Source organism: Podarcis tiliguerta (genome assembly GCF_965153285.1).
Source record: "Podarcis tiliguerta genome assembly, chromosome: 14".
Lineage (NCBI taxonomy): Eukaryota > Metazoa > Chordata > Lepidosauria > Squamata > Lacertidae > Podarcis > Podarcis tiliguerta.
In genome coordinates this window covers 45,188,224-45,203,357 of record NC_139547.1, presented here as the reverse complement: position 1 = coordinate 45,203,357, position 15,134 = coordinate 45,188,224, and the positions used below count along the sequence as shown (strand labels likewise).

Sequence of the window (15,134 nt, the reverse complement as noted above, 5' to 3'; positions counted from 1 at the left end):
AGGATTACTAAGACCACAGGTTTGAACCAGCAAAGGAAACTCATTTTCTTTGCACAGCAGCTTGTATGAGGGATGCGAAACTGCCATGGTTTGGCTGAGGACAGAGGTGGCCAACGGGTGGCCCACAGGGACCACCTCCATTTCCCCCTATCTCCTTTCGTCACCTCCCCGCAGGCAGGGGTGACACCCTCGGCTGGTTGCTTGTTTTCTTCCCTAAGCGAGGATCCGATGACAACCTCAGGCAGAAGTTTGACGGGCAAAGTGTTTTCCATGGCTGTGCCTCTGTGCTTGCAAAAGCTTTCCTTCCTGGGTTCCTGCCTCCCACAGAGCCTCAGTGGACACGGGCATCTTGCCAGGGGTGCAAAACGATGATAGTCGTATCAGAGATGTTCCCCACGCTTAACACTAAATATGGCACATGGTTTCAAAAGTGCAAAGGTCACAGGGTCAGCCTGGAGATCAGTTATAGAGAGGCTTTTTCAGTGTGGGTGGGGCCAGAGACAAAAGCAGGCGGGGAAATGAATGTAAATTCTACCTTGGTAGAGTAGGCTAGTTTCTGCACTTATCCACACACCCCTTTCTAGCCTCCAAAGCAAAGAATACGCATTCTTATTCTGATTACCACTTCTACTATTATTTCATCTCCCACATAAAATTGAATTGAATTTTGTTATTACGGTCACAGACCAGTTCCGGCTCACTTACAATATCAGGAAAAACACAACAGGAATACATTGAATTGCAATTGAGTATAACAGAGACAATTCAGATATAGCGGCTGTTAAAAATATATATTAAATCTTGATCACTAAAATATAACCTAAAATTGTCATTTAAAGCCTTAATCATTTTGGTAGTACAGCTTGTTCCCTAAGTTTTATGGCAGTCACACAGAATTTGGCCACTCTGAGCGTGATCTCTAGATCCTTGTCCTCTACCAGGAATTTTAGACATAAAATTGTTGTTGTCGTCTTTATCTTTATCTTTATTTTTATCTTTATCTATCTTTTTATCTTTATACTGCACCCGTCTGGCTGGGTTGCCCAGCCACTCTTGGGGGGTTCCAACACATATAAAAGCATAATATACTGTATTTTTCCATGTATAAGATGCATCTGATGGGAGGGCGTTCTACAGGGCGGGTGCCATCACCAAGAAGGCCCTCTGCCTGGTTCCCTGTAACCTCACTTCTCGCAGGGAGGGAACCGCCAGAAGGCCCTCGGGCACTGGAACTCAGTGTCCAGGCTGAACGATGGAGGTGGAGACGCTCCTTCAGGTATATAACTCCCATTATCTCTAGCCTTTGGGCAAGGGCTGATGGGAGAATTCTAATGATGAAGGACTGCAGGTGGGAATGGGGTAGAGATTTGATCCAGTTCATATTCAACGGTGACCATTCCCCATTCACACTTTGCGAAACAATACGAAACGTGAGTCATCTTTCAAAATTTCACACTTCTCCAAATTTTGCAATGGAGTTCTTCAGCCAATTGATGCACACAGAAATCCATACACAGGGGGGTAAAGTGTGCATTGAAATGCATATGGAAAATAACATAGAAAAATGCAATATATTGGGGACAGTTGTTGCAACAACAACAAAAAGTGTATATTAGGCCAAATTGCATACACAAATATGCAATTTGTATTAGGCAAATTTTGTACCCAAATGCTGATGAATTTTTGTGAGTTGTAATCAAATAGCATCCAATAGCAACATTCAAATATCTCAAGGGCTTTCACATGGAAGAGGGAGCCAGGGGCGTACGAAGTGGGGTGCGGAGGGGGCGGTCAGCCCCGGGTGCCACTCAGAGGGGGTGACAAGATGGGCCCTGCCTTCCCCCAGCTGTAGAGCAGTCATGCAGTCAACAGGGCGGGTGTCATCACCGAGAAGGCCCTCTGCTGGTTCCCTGCATGGGCACCGCTCACGCCGCATCTGTACAGGCTGCTGCTCTTACGCACCATCCATACGGGCTGCCTCTCACACATGCCACACATGCGCAGTCCGTACGGTTGTCGTGCAAGCGGTAGCCCATACAGACGGCGCACGTGCGCCACCGGGCGGTTCACCCTGCCCCTCAGTGTCCCGCCCCAGGTGCTGGAGAGGGTTCCTCTGCCACTGAGGGAACAAGCTTGTCTTCTCCTGCTCCTTTGGGTAGGACACAAACCAATGGATTCAAATGGTAAGAAATATGTTTCCAACTACAGTGGTCCCTCTGGTTGCAAACGGGATCCGTTCTGGAGGCCCATTTGCAACATGAAAAGTCCGCAGTCTGGAATGTTAGAAGAATGCTGGAATGAAGTTATATGGTTTTAGCAGAAATGTTATAAAGAATTAAGCAAAAACTGATTGTTAATGGGCTAAAGTGGAAAATTTAAAGTTAGATTGTGTTAAGATAAATTATAGAACGAAAAATTGAGAAAGATGGAAAGGATTTGCTGAAATAGCTAATTGAACTAGAATACAAAAAAGGGAGGTGTGAGGAGGTCGATGAAACAAGTAAATGAAAGGTAAAGATATGGAAATATTGGATCTGTTTTTAAATGTCTTTGTTTTTCTTGTTGTTTTGATGTATTGTTTTTTTGTTTTCGATGTATTGTTTGTCAATTTTTTTATTGTTTCCCCCCCTTTTCCCCTGTAAATATTAAACTTCTTATAAATATTATTTTTTTAAAAAAAAATGAAAAGTCCGCAGCCTGAAGCGCCACATCTGCGCAGGTGCTTAGCGTGATTTAGCGCTTGTGCGCATGCGCGAAGCACGATTTAGCGCTACTGCACATGCGCGAGCAGCGAAACCGGGAAGTAATCCTTTCCGGGTCACCGCGGGACGCAACCTGAAAAAACGTAACATGAAGCAAACGTAACATGAGGTTCTGACTGTAGACATTTGGAAGAAATATCTGACAGAGCTATTCGACAGTGGAACGGTCTCCCTCATAAGTTGGTGGACTCTCCTTCCTTGGAGGCTTTTAAGCAGAGATAGGATGGCCATCTGTCGTTGATGCTTTAGCTGTAATTCCTGAGTTTCAGGGGGTTGGACTAGATGACTCTGTGGGTCCCTTCCAACTCTACAATTCTATGATGCTTTGGTTCTACTTGGGAGTGAAGGGCAAATTACATTTGGCCCCGTTCTGTTCTCTTCCGAACTTCCCGAAGTTCTGATTTAGCTTCCCCAGCTCGGTGTGAACCAAAAAGGTTCAGGAAAGAAAGAGGGGGTTAATCCATACCAGTGGCAATGCGCAGTTTTGCAATTAGGCTAATATACTGAACATGGTGGAAGAGGGCACTGCGATTAAGTAGACTCCCAGGGAAGGAAGTGGCTTTTTATCACCCAGATCAGAATATTTATGAACCTTTCTTCGCCTCTCATGAAGTTATTGTATCTCAGGTAAGGCGAAAAGCAAGGCTTGCTTTCCCGGCCATGATTTATAAGAAGGATGGGAGGGGTTTCCGTGTCGCTGGTAGAGCAGGCCTTGCCTCTGCCAGAGGAAACGTCCTTACAGTTCAGGAGGGATCAGTCACGCACGTGGAACAAAGGAAGCTGAATCAGACCATCGGATTTCAGTGCCAGGCGGTGTCTCTCCAAGGCAGGAGACTCTGTAAGCCATGGCTGCAGTTGCTGGAGACTGAGGCTGGGATCATCTGAGAAGATGCTCCACCACCTTCCTCTAAAATTAAAGTAGGGTTCTAGACCTCATGGTTCTCTGTAAACAGCTACATTTGACAAGGCCACAGAGAGCTGCTTTGCTCCCAAGTCAGGCCGTTGGATCCATCTTAGCTTAGTATTGTCAACACTGACCGGCAGCGTCTCTCCAGGGTTTTGAGCAGGAAATCTTTTCCAGCCCGGCCTGGAGTTGCCGTTGGGGATTCGAACCTGGGACCTTCTGTATGCAAGGCAGGTGCTCTTCCCTGCTCATGTGGTTGCTCAGGACTCCTGCTTTTTTAGGGGCACAGCAGTGATGCAATGTGCAGTCAAAAGGGAGTGTGGCCTGGCAATATCGCAGAGGATCTCATGCGCTCATGTGCAGACTTGAGATTTAAATTACTTACAGGTGCTGCTGGCCGGCTCAATCAATTTCCTTTTTTCTCTGTTTCTCATTTTTTCAGTCTTAAGTCTTCCACATCAGTTTGCAGATTTATTTCAAAGTCCTCCTGAAAATTCACCAAATCATTCCTCCTAATATATGCCGTATTGCCCAATATACAGATCTTTTTACAAAGTGAATTTCTCTAATATAATGCCATTTAAAAAAGAATTTCCACTCATATATACATTTTTATGAATAGTTTAATCCGGTCTAATACATTTCCATACACATTACTTGGCCTGAGAACCGCGCCGCAAGATTCAGAGAAGTGTGGTTTCGAAGGATGGCTGTGTTATCCCTTTGTGTGTTGTTTTGGAAATTAGGATAAAACGCTTTGCGAAGCTATTCAGTCAAAATTGCATACGTGTGCTTATTAGGAGAAAGTTGCTGGTGAATTTTCATGAGGACTAATTATTCTGAAGTCACAAATGGATGTGGAAATTAACAGAAATTAAGACTGGAAGAGTGAGAAAAGGGAGGTGGACTGAAATGGATAGATAGACTCATCACTAGATCAGAGCGAAGGATTGTCTAGTCAACATCAGCGTCAGATGGGCAGAAAACGCATCTGAGGCTGTCGACACCCTTTTCTTTGGTTAGGAATATGTGGCGTCTGTGTCAGCCAGCGGTTTAAGCACGAGAACTCTTCCAAACGGATCCCAAAATGGGATCCCCAAAAAGGAGGACATCTCATTTGTCTTCCTAACTGCATTCTGACACCCGGCCGTGCCCCAGGAATGAACTTAGGTGACTGACAGGTCATTTCCGCTGATGACACTAAAAGGCTCATTTGGGCTCCTTGCCTCTTTTAATGGGAGCGTAAAAGACACATCGTGCCTTTGATTTAAGACTTGCCTTCTGCCCCCCCCCCCCCAAGCCGTCCGCTTTCTCCTGCATGTTAATGACATTCTCTCGGGCACAAATGAAAAGTTCAAAAGTTCTCATGATCTCCAGGGAGGAGGTGCCCTTAAGGCTCCAACACAGCCTATATTTCACCTGAATTTTCCAAACAAGAATTTCATCGAATCACAGAACTGTAGGGTTGGGAGGGACCCTGAGGGTCATCTAGCCCAACCCCCCTGCAATGCAGGAATCTTAGCTGAAGCATCCAGGATAGATGGCCTCCAGTAAAGGTAAGGTAAAGGTACCCCTGCCCGTACGGGCCAGTCTTGACAGACTCTAGGGTTGTGCGCCCATCTCACTCAAGAGGCCGGGGGCCAGCGCTGTCCGGAGACACTTCCGGGTCACGTGGCCAGCGTGACAAAGCTGCTGCGGCAAACCAGCACCAGCGCAGCACACGGAAACGCCGTTTACCTTCCCGCTAGTAAGCGGTCCCTATTTATCTACTTGCACTTTGAGGTGCTTTCGAACTGCTAGGTTGGCAGGTGCTGGGACCGAACAATGGGAGCGCACCCCGCCGCGGGGATTCGAACCGCCGACCTTTCGATCGGCAAGCCCTAGGTGCTGAGGCTTTTACCCACAGCGCCACCCGCGTCCCACAGATGGCCTCCAACCTCTGCTTAAAAACCTCCAAGAAAAAGAGAGTCCACAACCTCCAGAGGGAGACCGTTGGCTTCAAAGGAACCGACAGCGCAGGTGGACTCACTCCATCAGACTGGGCTTCACTGCTAAATAAATTCTAGGTTTTCACCAAACCTCTTAAAAATATATATATTCATTTTTCTTTTTCATTCATTACATACATTTCAAATTCTTAATGTTATTATATATTCCTCCCTCCCTCCCCTCCTAGGCTTCCCATAACTTTTGGTTTGTTTCTCTTTTCACCTTGGGTTACATATGCTTCAGGTTACAGACTCCACTAACCCAGAAATAGTACCTTGGGTTAAGAACTTTGCTTCAGGATGAGAACAGAAATCGTGCTCCGGCGGCGCGGTGGCAGCAGGAGGCCCCATTAGCTAAAGTGGTGCTTCAGGTTAAGAACAGTTGCAGGTTAAGAACGGACCTCCAGATTGAATTAAGTACTTAACCTGAGGTACCACTGTAATAACATAGAGGCTCCAATACTTTGGCCACCTCCTGAGAAGAGAAGACTCCCTAGAAAAGACCCTGATGTTGGGAAAGATGGAGGGCACAAGGAGAAGGGGACGACAGAGGACGAGATGGTTGGACAGTGTTCTCGAAGCTACCAGCATGAGTCTGACCAAACTGTGGGAGGCAGTGGAAGACAGGAGTGCCTGGCGTGTTCTGGTCCATGGGGTCACAAAGAGTCAGACACAACTAAACGACTAAACAACAACAAAACCTAAAGACATTAAAATAACAGTAAATACACCATCATCTTTCACTATCTTCTAAACATTTTCTGATGCTAATAATGTGAATGATACTGGGCACTGAGGCCTCAGAGGATGAATTCCCACAAATTGAGGATTTTGAGGCGCTGTCAGTCAGAGGCGGAGCTAGCTGCTCTGGCACCCGGAGCGGCACACATGCTGTGCACCCCAGGGCTGGGCGAGCATCCCAGGGGCGGGGCTAGCCGCCCACGGGGGCAGGATTAGCTACCCATGGGGGCGGGGCAAGTGTCCCAGGGCACGGTGTGAGCGTCCCAGGGAGGCGCTGCCTGCAGTGAGCAGCGAGCGTCCCAGGGGGACGACTCCCACGGCAAGCATCCCAGAGGGGTGGGGCAACGATGTCACCCCCCTCAGGGATGACACCCAGGGGGGGACTGCACCTCCCGCACCCCCTTCCTCCACCAGTGGGCAGTGTCCTCTGGAACCTGTGCTTAAAATCCCCTTCAGGAGCCCTCTGGCTGGCAGGAGACCTGACAAAGAATGCTTGGAGTTGTGGAGCCACCACCACCCAGACCCCAACAACAGCAACGCTCAAAGGTCTGGGTTGAAGAGCGATGAGATGGCGTGCATCAACAAACCCAGTTTGTGAGTAAAGGGTCTCCTCAGGAGTAAGGGCAGGGCTTAGGGCCAGCCTTCCTCAACCTTGGCTCTGAAGCTATGGTTGGACTGCGACTCCCAACATCCCTAGCTGGCAGCTCAGGGGTGATGGGAGTTGTAGTCCGACCATAGCTACAGATCCAAAGTTGAGAGTCCTACATTGCAGGGGGTGGGGATGGATGACCTTTGGGGTCCCTCCCAACAGGCCTGGAAGACTAGAGTTCATAAGTTCTCCTTCAGGAGCTATCTAGCTGCGGGAAACATCAGACGTAATCCAAACCCCACTGAGACACGAGTAGATACGGATGAATTGATTAATAACCAATGAATAGATAAATGAGTAACAACATTGCTCTTTAGCCCATCTTTGCAAACCCAGAATGTTTGCGCAGGAAGGAACAGGATGCACACATTAGCGATCTCCGGCCCTGGATTTTTCCAGCTCCAGGGTCTTTGGCTCCCGGGTAACTCATTGAGCCGAATTCCTAGGAAATGTTGCATAATAGAAAGCTGAAGGGCATTCGTTGTCTCCAGATCTCATTATAGTTGGCTGGTGCGAGGCAGTGGGGGGGGGGGGTAGATCATGTTTATTTTGTTAAAAGGCTGGCCGTGGTCCCAGTGGGGCTTATGGAAGAAAAGGGGGGGGGAACCTCCTGGTATTTCATGGACTGCAAGAAGATCAAATGCATCCATTCTTAAGGAAATCAGCCCTGAGTGCTCACTGGAAGGACAGATTGTGAAGCTGAGGCTCCAATACTTTGGCCACCTCATGAGAAGAGAAGACTCCCTGGAAAAGACCCTTGATGTTGGGAAAGATGGAGGGCACAAGGAGAAGGGGATGACAGAGGACAAGATGGTTAGACAGTGTTCTCGAAGCTACAAACATGAGTTTGACCAAACTGCGGGTGGCAGTGGAAGACAGGAGTGCCTGGCGTGCTCTGGTCCAGGGGGTCACGAAGTGTCGGACACGACTGAATGACTAAACAACAAACAATTTCATTTTACGCTTTTTGCTATTGGAACATGGGAAGCAGCTTCAAATGGAGCCGAACCACTGGTCCATCGAGATGAGTGTTGTCTTTACAGGTGGGTCTCCAGGTTGTGGGTCTTTCCCAGCCTTACCTGGTGATGCTAGGGGAACGAACCTGGGACATTCTGCATGCAGAGCAGGTGCTCTACTGCTGAACTACACCCCATCGCTGCTGCAATGGGAGTTTCGTTTCTCCCATCATTTCAGAAGATGCAGATTTGACAGATGCGCCTTTAAATGCAAGCTGAATTGAATTTCTCCTCTTGCAGCCCTCTTCTTCCAAAACAAGCAGCGGAGGGAAACTTTAGCAGGATTTTAGACACATTGGAAAAGGAAGTTTCAGATTTGAATGGTACACTGGCTGGGTCAGTAGAGAAAGGAATTCTGACTGTAGGTTGCCCACAGCTGGGACCTGCCAGCAAAGAAACTGAAACTGGTGATGGTTTGGAGGTACAGTGGTACCTCGGGTTAAGTACCTAATTCGTTCCAGAGGTCCGTTCTTAACCTGAAACTGTTCTTAACCTGAGGTACCACTTTAGCTAATGGGGCCTCCCACTGCTACCACACGATTTCTGTTCTCATCCGGAAGCAAAGTTCTTAACCCGAGGTACTATTTCCGGGTAGCGGAGTCTGTAACCTGAAGTGTATGTAACCTGAAGCATATGGAACCTGAGGTACCACTGTACATCAAGACAGTGGTAGGTCTGAACTCGCAAAGTTCCCATCGGATTCGGTAGCTAAAGAATTATCAAGGTCTCAGTACAGATGCTCATTTCGCATTCGTGACCTAGGCTTCAGATCCAAGGCTACTAATGGATATGCCGATAATCTGCTTGCTACCTTCCAAGGAATTGATCTTGGGTGTGCATAGAGGGGGGGTACCCTGTATCCCCCTTTGCTGTTCCCCAATTAACTCCTTGACCCTGAACTCTTCCTACACAGGGAACTAGCTGCCTGTATTGCCTCTTGGGCCGGACCAGCGCTAAGTTAAAAGCCTGTGACTTATGAGGCTGGCAAGACAACAGACTTTGCGGAAAGCAAAATGACCCAAAGGCTACATTGAGCTTGCCAATTCCGGTGCTCTCAGTTTTGTGTGGAACAAAGCGCAGGAAGCCAATATCTTTGCTTATGTGTTACTTTTTACAAGCCGATTGTCCGCCAAAGACATTTGGAGCAGCAAACAGGGCCTTCTGCTACCTGCACAACGACCCTGCGAGGTAGGTAAGGCTGAGAGGAGGCAACAGGCCCCCCTGGTCACGCAGAAGGTTTTTCAAGCAGGAATTCAGACCTGGGCAGTGTGTATGGCTGTCCTGGTCTGCCCAGACAACAAGACCACCCCCCATCTTGGCCTCGCTGATATGGTCCAAAGCAAAGCAGAAAAAGATGTTTGGCACCACCTTGGCTGCAGGAGTTGCTGGGATAATAATAATAATAATAATAATAATAATAATAATAATAATAATAATTTATTATTTATACCCCGCCCATCTGGCTGGGATTCCCCAGCCACTCTGGGCGGCTTCCAACAGAATATTAAAATACAGTGGCCTGTTAAACATTAAAAGCTTCCCTATGCCACTAGGATTCTCGTGGCCCAAAAATGGAAAACCCAGGAGATTTCAACTTTAATGGAGTGGCAGACGAAATTGTTTGAATATGTCGAACTGGCAAAAATGACTTACAAAATTTGATACCAAAAAGTAACAAAGTTTGAAGAGGAGTGGAGTAAATTTGTTGCGTACATACGGAATAACTGTAGAAGTTTAAAAACTGTAACAGGGCTAATATAAATCTTGTGACATGGATAGAGTGTGTAAATAAGAATCTGTAAGAGAGGATGTAAATTGTGAAAACCGAAGTGGGGAAGGAAGGAAGTCCGGGCGCGAAATTGCGCAGGGTAAATGAGAAGATACAAAAATGTTGAATGTAAAAGTTTATGTTTTATTTAATTTTGTTTTGTTTTTGAAAATCAATAAAAAGCATTATAATAAAAAAATAAATAAACATTAAAAGCTTCCCTAAACAGGGCTGCCTTCAGATGTCTTCTAAAAGTCTGGTAGTCACCAGCCCACAGCCTCTCCATCCTTTATCTAAGCAAGCAACGGACATTAGCACAGTTCAAGCACACCTTCCAGCCAAGATGGAGAATGCAGAGGTGTGTCCCGCAGAGAATCCTGGGGGGCAGCATTTGACACACACACCCCAAATCTGAGACTCCCCACTCCTGGATAAGGTGGTGCAACCGCCTACTCTCCCTCCCACCCACCCCCAGTGTGTCAGAATGGAAGCCACAGGCTGCTAATTCATTGCTGGGAAGTTAATCTGCTCTGTGGTTTCGGCTGCCCTTAATCTTTAAATGCACAGCTGACGACGGTGCAGTTCTGTGCATTTTGCAGCCCATGCGCTTACGTCCACGTTAATGGGCAGAGAAACCCAAGCAGCTGCCGAATACCGAACCAGGCCACTGGTCCATCCAGTCCAGGATTGCTTCCACCGACTGGCAGCCTCTCTCTACCCGGAGATGCCCAGGATTCAATTCCAGGATCTTTTGCGTGCAAAGCAAATGTTATTCCCAGCTGTGTAGGTGGACAGTGCAGCAGAGCTCACTGGTTCTGAAACCGGCAGCCTGTCTCCACCAGGTAGATGAGGGGAGATTCAGCCACTCCTCCTCCCGAACCCTACGTAAATTTCCATTTGGTTTGTCCTTATGCTTAAAAAAAACAAAAATACACTTTGGTGTGCTGCTATTTTCTTCTTTTTTATTTTGCTTCTCTTAGCCACTCTGAGCATCTCCGTAAGGAGAGGGAAACGTGTATTTTGTATTTTGTTATAAAATAAAAATAATTATAGAGAGAGATTTGCAAGGCTGCACACACAGGTAAAAGGTAAAGGTACCCCTGCCCGTACGGGCCAGTCTTGACAGACTCTAGGGTTGTGTGCTCATCTCACTCAAGAGGCCGGGGGCCAGCGCTGCCCGGAGACACTTCCGGGTCACGTGGCCAGCGTGACATCGCTGCTCTGGCGAGCCAGAGCCGCACACGGAAACGCCGTTTACCTTCCCGCTAGTAAGCGGTCCCTATTTATCTACTTGCACCCAGGGGTGCTTTCGAACTGCTAGGTTGGCAGGGGCTGGGACCAAATAGCGGGAGCGCATCCCGCCGCGGGGATTCGAACCGCCGACCTTTCGATCGGCAATCCCTAGGCACTGAGGCTTTAACCCACAGCGCCACCCGCGTCCCTTTGCACACACAGAGACAAGCACAAATGCCGTGGATCAGTGAGAGACAGGGGCACTGTGGCCCTGGAATGTTTGCAGGTTCTAGACTGCAGGATCCTCCCGATGTTTTTTGCTCTGTGCAACCTGCGGCCTCCCAGAAGGTCTTGGACTCCATCTCCCATGAGCCCTTGCCAGCGGTCCGGGATGATGTCAGCAGAGCAGGTCCCTCGCCCCTGGTGGAGTGGAAGGACGGGCAGCCCCTTTCCCTTTTCCTCTGCAACTTACTGAACTGGCAAATGTCTGTTCCCAACGGCCTCTGCCCTGAGCCACACCCTGCCTGTTTCCCTGGAAATCCCTCCAAGGTTGCAATCCTGACCCCACTCACCTGAGAGTACGTCCCACTGAATGCAAGAGTACTTCTGAGCAGATGTGGCCAGGCTTGCGCGGTAAGCTACTAAAAGTCACTGCATCCAGTGGCAGCGAGTTCCGCAGGCGAATGGTGTGAACGTGCCCTTCCTGGGGGAAAGGGCAGTAGCTACTAAAAGTCACTGCATCCAGTGGCAGTGAGTTCCGCAGGCGAACGGTGTGAATGTGTCCTTCCTGGGGGAAGGGGCAGTAGCTCAGAGAATCTGCTTTGACTGCAGGAAGTCGCAGGTTCAATCCCTGGCACCTCCAAGTAGTGGCTGGGAAAGATTAAAAGCCTGGAGAGCTGCTGCGAGTCAGTGTAGACAATACTGAGCTAGGTGGACCCAACTGTCTGATTTGCAGTGTCCTTATTAATTTGTGCCTTTTACACAGAGCCATGAGGAATAGAACCTTACTTTAATTTTAGGGGAAGGACCATAGCGCAGTGACAGAGCACCTATCTGCTTTCCAGGCAGAAGGTTCCACTGTGACATCCCCACATAGGGCCTAAAGTCCCGGAGAGCTGCTGCCAGTCAGTGCAGCCAGCTCCACGCTGGATGAAGCACTGGTCTGACTTCCTTTGTTCCTCTGTAACATCAATCATGGGGGCTGCCCTGCTTTCCCTGCATCTTTTCCAGCTCTGTGTTGTGCAGTGACTATTTGCAGTATTGCTAGCGCAGCCACAGCACGGATTTATATAACAGCACGATGATACTGGCAAGTTTTATTTCCCACCCCTTCCTTAAGGATTCCTAATATGGCCTTCGCCTGTTACAGAACTGAGTCAACAATTCCCTTTCCTGGCCATTGACCACCAGGTCAGACACACACACCCCCAGCAGTGTGCATACCAAGTTAGGCAAATTTGGGTATCATTTCGTTTCGTTTCGTTTCTCCCTTCTTCTCCATTCACGGAGTTTTTTGGGGGGGCAGAAACCAAGCCTTTTGGACCAGATTTCAACCAGCCTGGAGTTTCAAAACACCCACTTCTCGGATGGGTGAAAACTCAGGAGGCTTAGGGAAGCTTTTAATGTTTGATGTTTTATCGCTTTTTTATTATTAATAATATTCTGTTGGGAGCCACCCAGAATGGCTGGGGAAACCCCGCCAGATAAGCGGGGTATAAATAAATCATTGTCACCATCATCATTATCTTACAAAGAGCCCTAAGGGGGATCTCTCTTTTTCTCTCTATCTGAAGTGGGTATATAGGGAACAAAAACTTATATAGGGAAAATAGGGAACAATTCTTAATCTTTTGTTGGAAGCCGCCTAGAGTGGCTGGTGAAACCCAGCCAGATGGGCGGGGTATAAATAAAGAAGAAGAAGAAGAGTTTGGATTTGATAGCCCGCCTTTCACTCCCTTTAAGGAGTCCCACAACAAACACTCTGTGAGATGAGTGGGGCTGAGAGACTTCAAAGAAGTATGACTGGCCCAAGGTCACCCAGCAGCTGCATGTGGAGGAGCGGAGACGCGAACCCGGTTCCCCAGATTACGAGACTACCGCTCTTAACCACTACACCACACTGGCTCTCCAAATGAACCTAGGAATCTGCCTTGCACTGACTCAACTGATGCCACAGTCCTCGTGCCAATGTTTACTGCATGCCGCCTTTTGCCCAGAGGGTCCCCAACCTTTGCCCTCTGGAACTGTATGCTCAGCGCAAAAGCGCACGCATGGAGTTATCCCGCTGCCAAGTTCCTTGCTCTCTTCCTGAGACTGAGCATGCCCAGCCAGCCACAGCAGAGGCTATGCACCCTGTGACAGATGGGACCATTGGAAGCCGTTTTGCTCCAAGCCAGGTGGTTCATCCATCTAACTCAGCTGGCAGTAGCTGAGCAGCTATCCTACCCCTTGGGCTTCTGGTCCTTTGAACTGGAGAGGAACCAAGGGCCTTCTGCAAGCAAAGCAGGTGTCCTGCCGCTGAGCTAAGAGCCCTCCTCCCCTCAAAGCTTCCCACAGGGTCTTTCCAGCACTGTTAGCGCAATTCTGCAACTGGAGGTGTCAGGAATTGGACCTGGGAATCTTCCGCATTCTGGGCTCTTATTGTACGTTAGGCGTGGGGAACCTTTGGCCCGCTGGATGTTGCTGAACTACAACTCCCATCAGCCCCAAAGAACCCAGCCAATGGCAAGGCACGATGAGAGCTGTAGTTCAGAAACATTCCATGGGCCCAACGTTTGCCCCACAACTGCTTTAGGTGCTCTGAACTTTGCCTCTTTGAATCCACCTTCTCCACCAAAACATGGTTAGACGACACCTCGCATCATCCCTGAGCATCCGTCACAGCGCTTGTGAGCGATGGGAGCTGGAACCCCAAATACCCAGCAGACACACCGGGTCAGGAAAAGCCTCTCTAAATATTCTGCATCGCCAGGTCTTCATCAGAGGGGAGACGATGGTGTCAAGATACACCTTGAGATCTGCGTCAAAATAACATCACCTGCAAACCCACATCCTGCCAGCTTGAGACTGTTGTGGAAACTAGCTACATAAAAAGGACCCTCGGGTTGTTTTGTTATGCGTTCTACCATTCGCACATCCCCAAATGGGAATTTATTAGCATTCCACGTTGTTGTTTTTGCAAAGAGTGGGAAGGAAGACCTGGAAGCGCATTGGACGTGTGGAAAAGCTGCTGCATCTATCTGTGCCTGGAGCTTCTGGGGGCATTTCTGAGGTCTTCTCCACATGGTGGATGTAGCACTGAGAAGCTGCCCCCAGGAGCCATTGCGTTTGTCCTTCGGACCGTGGCCAACCTGCTCTCTGCTTGTTATTTGCCATAGATGACCAAGATAGAAGACTTCCAGGTCTCCACCAAACATTACCCTTCCAATACATGGAGAGAGCAGGCGATGGAATGTCAACATGGCTCTGTCCTGCAGTGTTGGCCATGAATTTAGAAGGAGCCTCCCTTTAGAGCAGAGCTTCCCAACCTCGGGTCTCCAGCTGTTTTGGGACTACAACTCCCATCACCCCTGACCACTGGTCCTGCTAGCTAGGGATGATGGGAGTTGTAACATGTGGAGAAACTCTTGCTTTAGAGCATGGGTTGTTAAGAGAACTACATGGGGCCACCATAGCTTTCAGAGCACCGTCTCCTTTATGAGACCACACTGACCACCAAGCAATGTCCTGCAAGGAGTTCCGTTCTTTGCGGAAGCGAGATACTCCTAGTACATTCCGCCTGAAGCTGAGATAGGGCAGCCACCTAGCAGGGATGCTGTGGAAGTGGTTTGACTTCACCCCCAGAGGCGCACTCCATTGTCTCTTGAGACAGGTGGGTGCCAACAAACAGCAGCTTTCAAGCACTGGTTGCGGGTTGGACTAGACGAGGGATTTTCAGGACCCACTTTTGACCCATTAGGGGACCCATTTCTTAATCTCTTGCCATCTATTTCCATGGTGGCAGTGCTCCTGCTTCACTGTTGCTCCTGTTAAACCACCTTGGACCTACTCATGGATCCCAGCCCACGAATTGA

At 48.6% G+C, this 15,134-nt stretch overlaps 1 protein-coding gene across 2 annotated transcripts in view; it reads left to right on the top strand.

Moving 5' to 3' along the window:
• The window catches only part of CIITA (class II major histocompatibility complex transactivator), a 1,021,617-nt gene that overhangs the window by 246,328 nt on the left and 760,155 nt on the right, over positions 1 to 15,134 (top strand). The gene's annotated exons all lie outside the window — the stretch shown is intronic.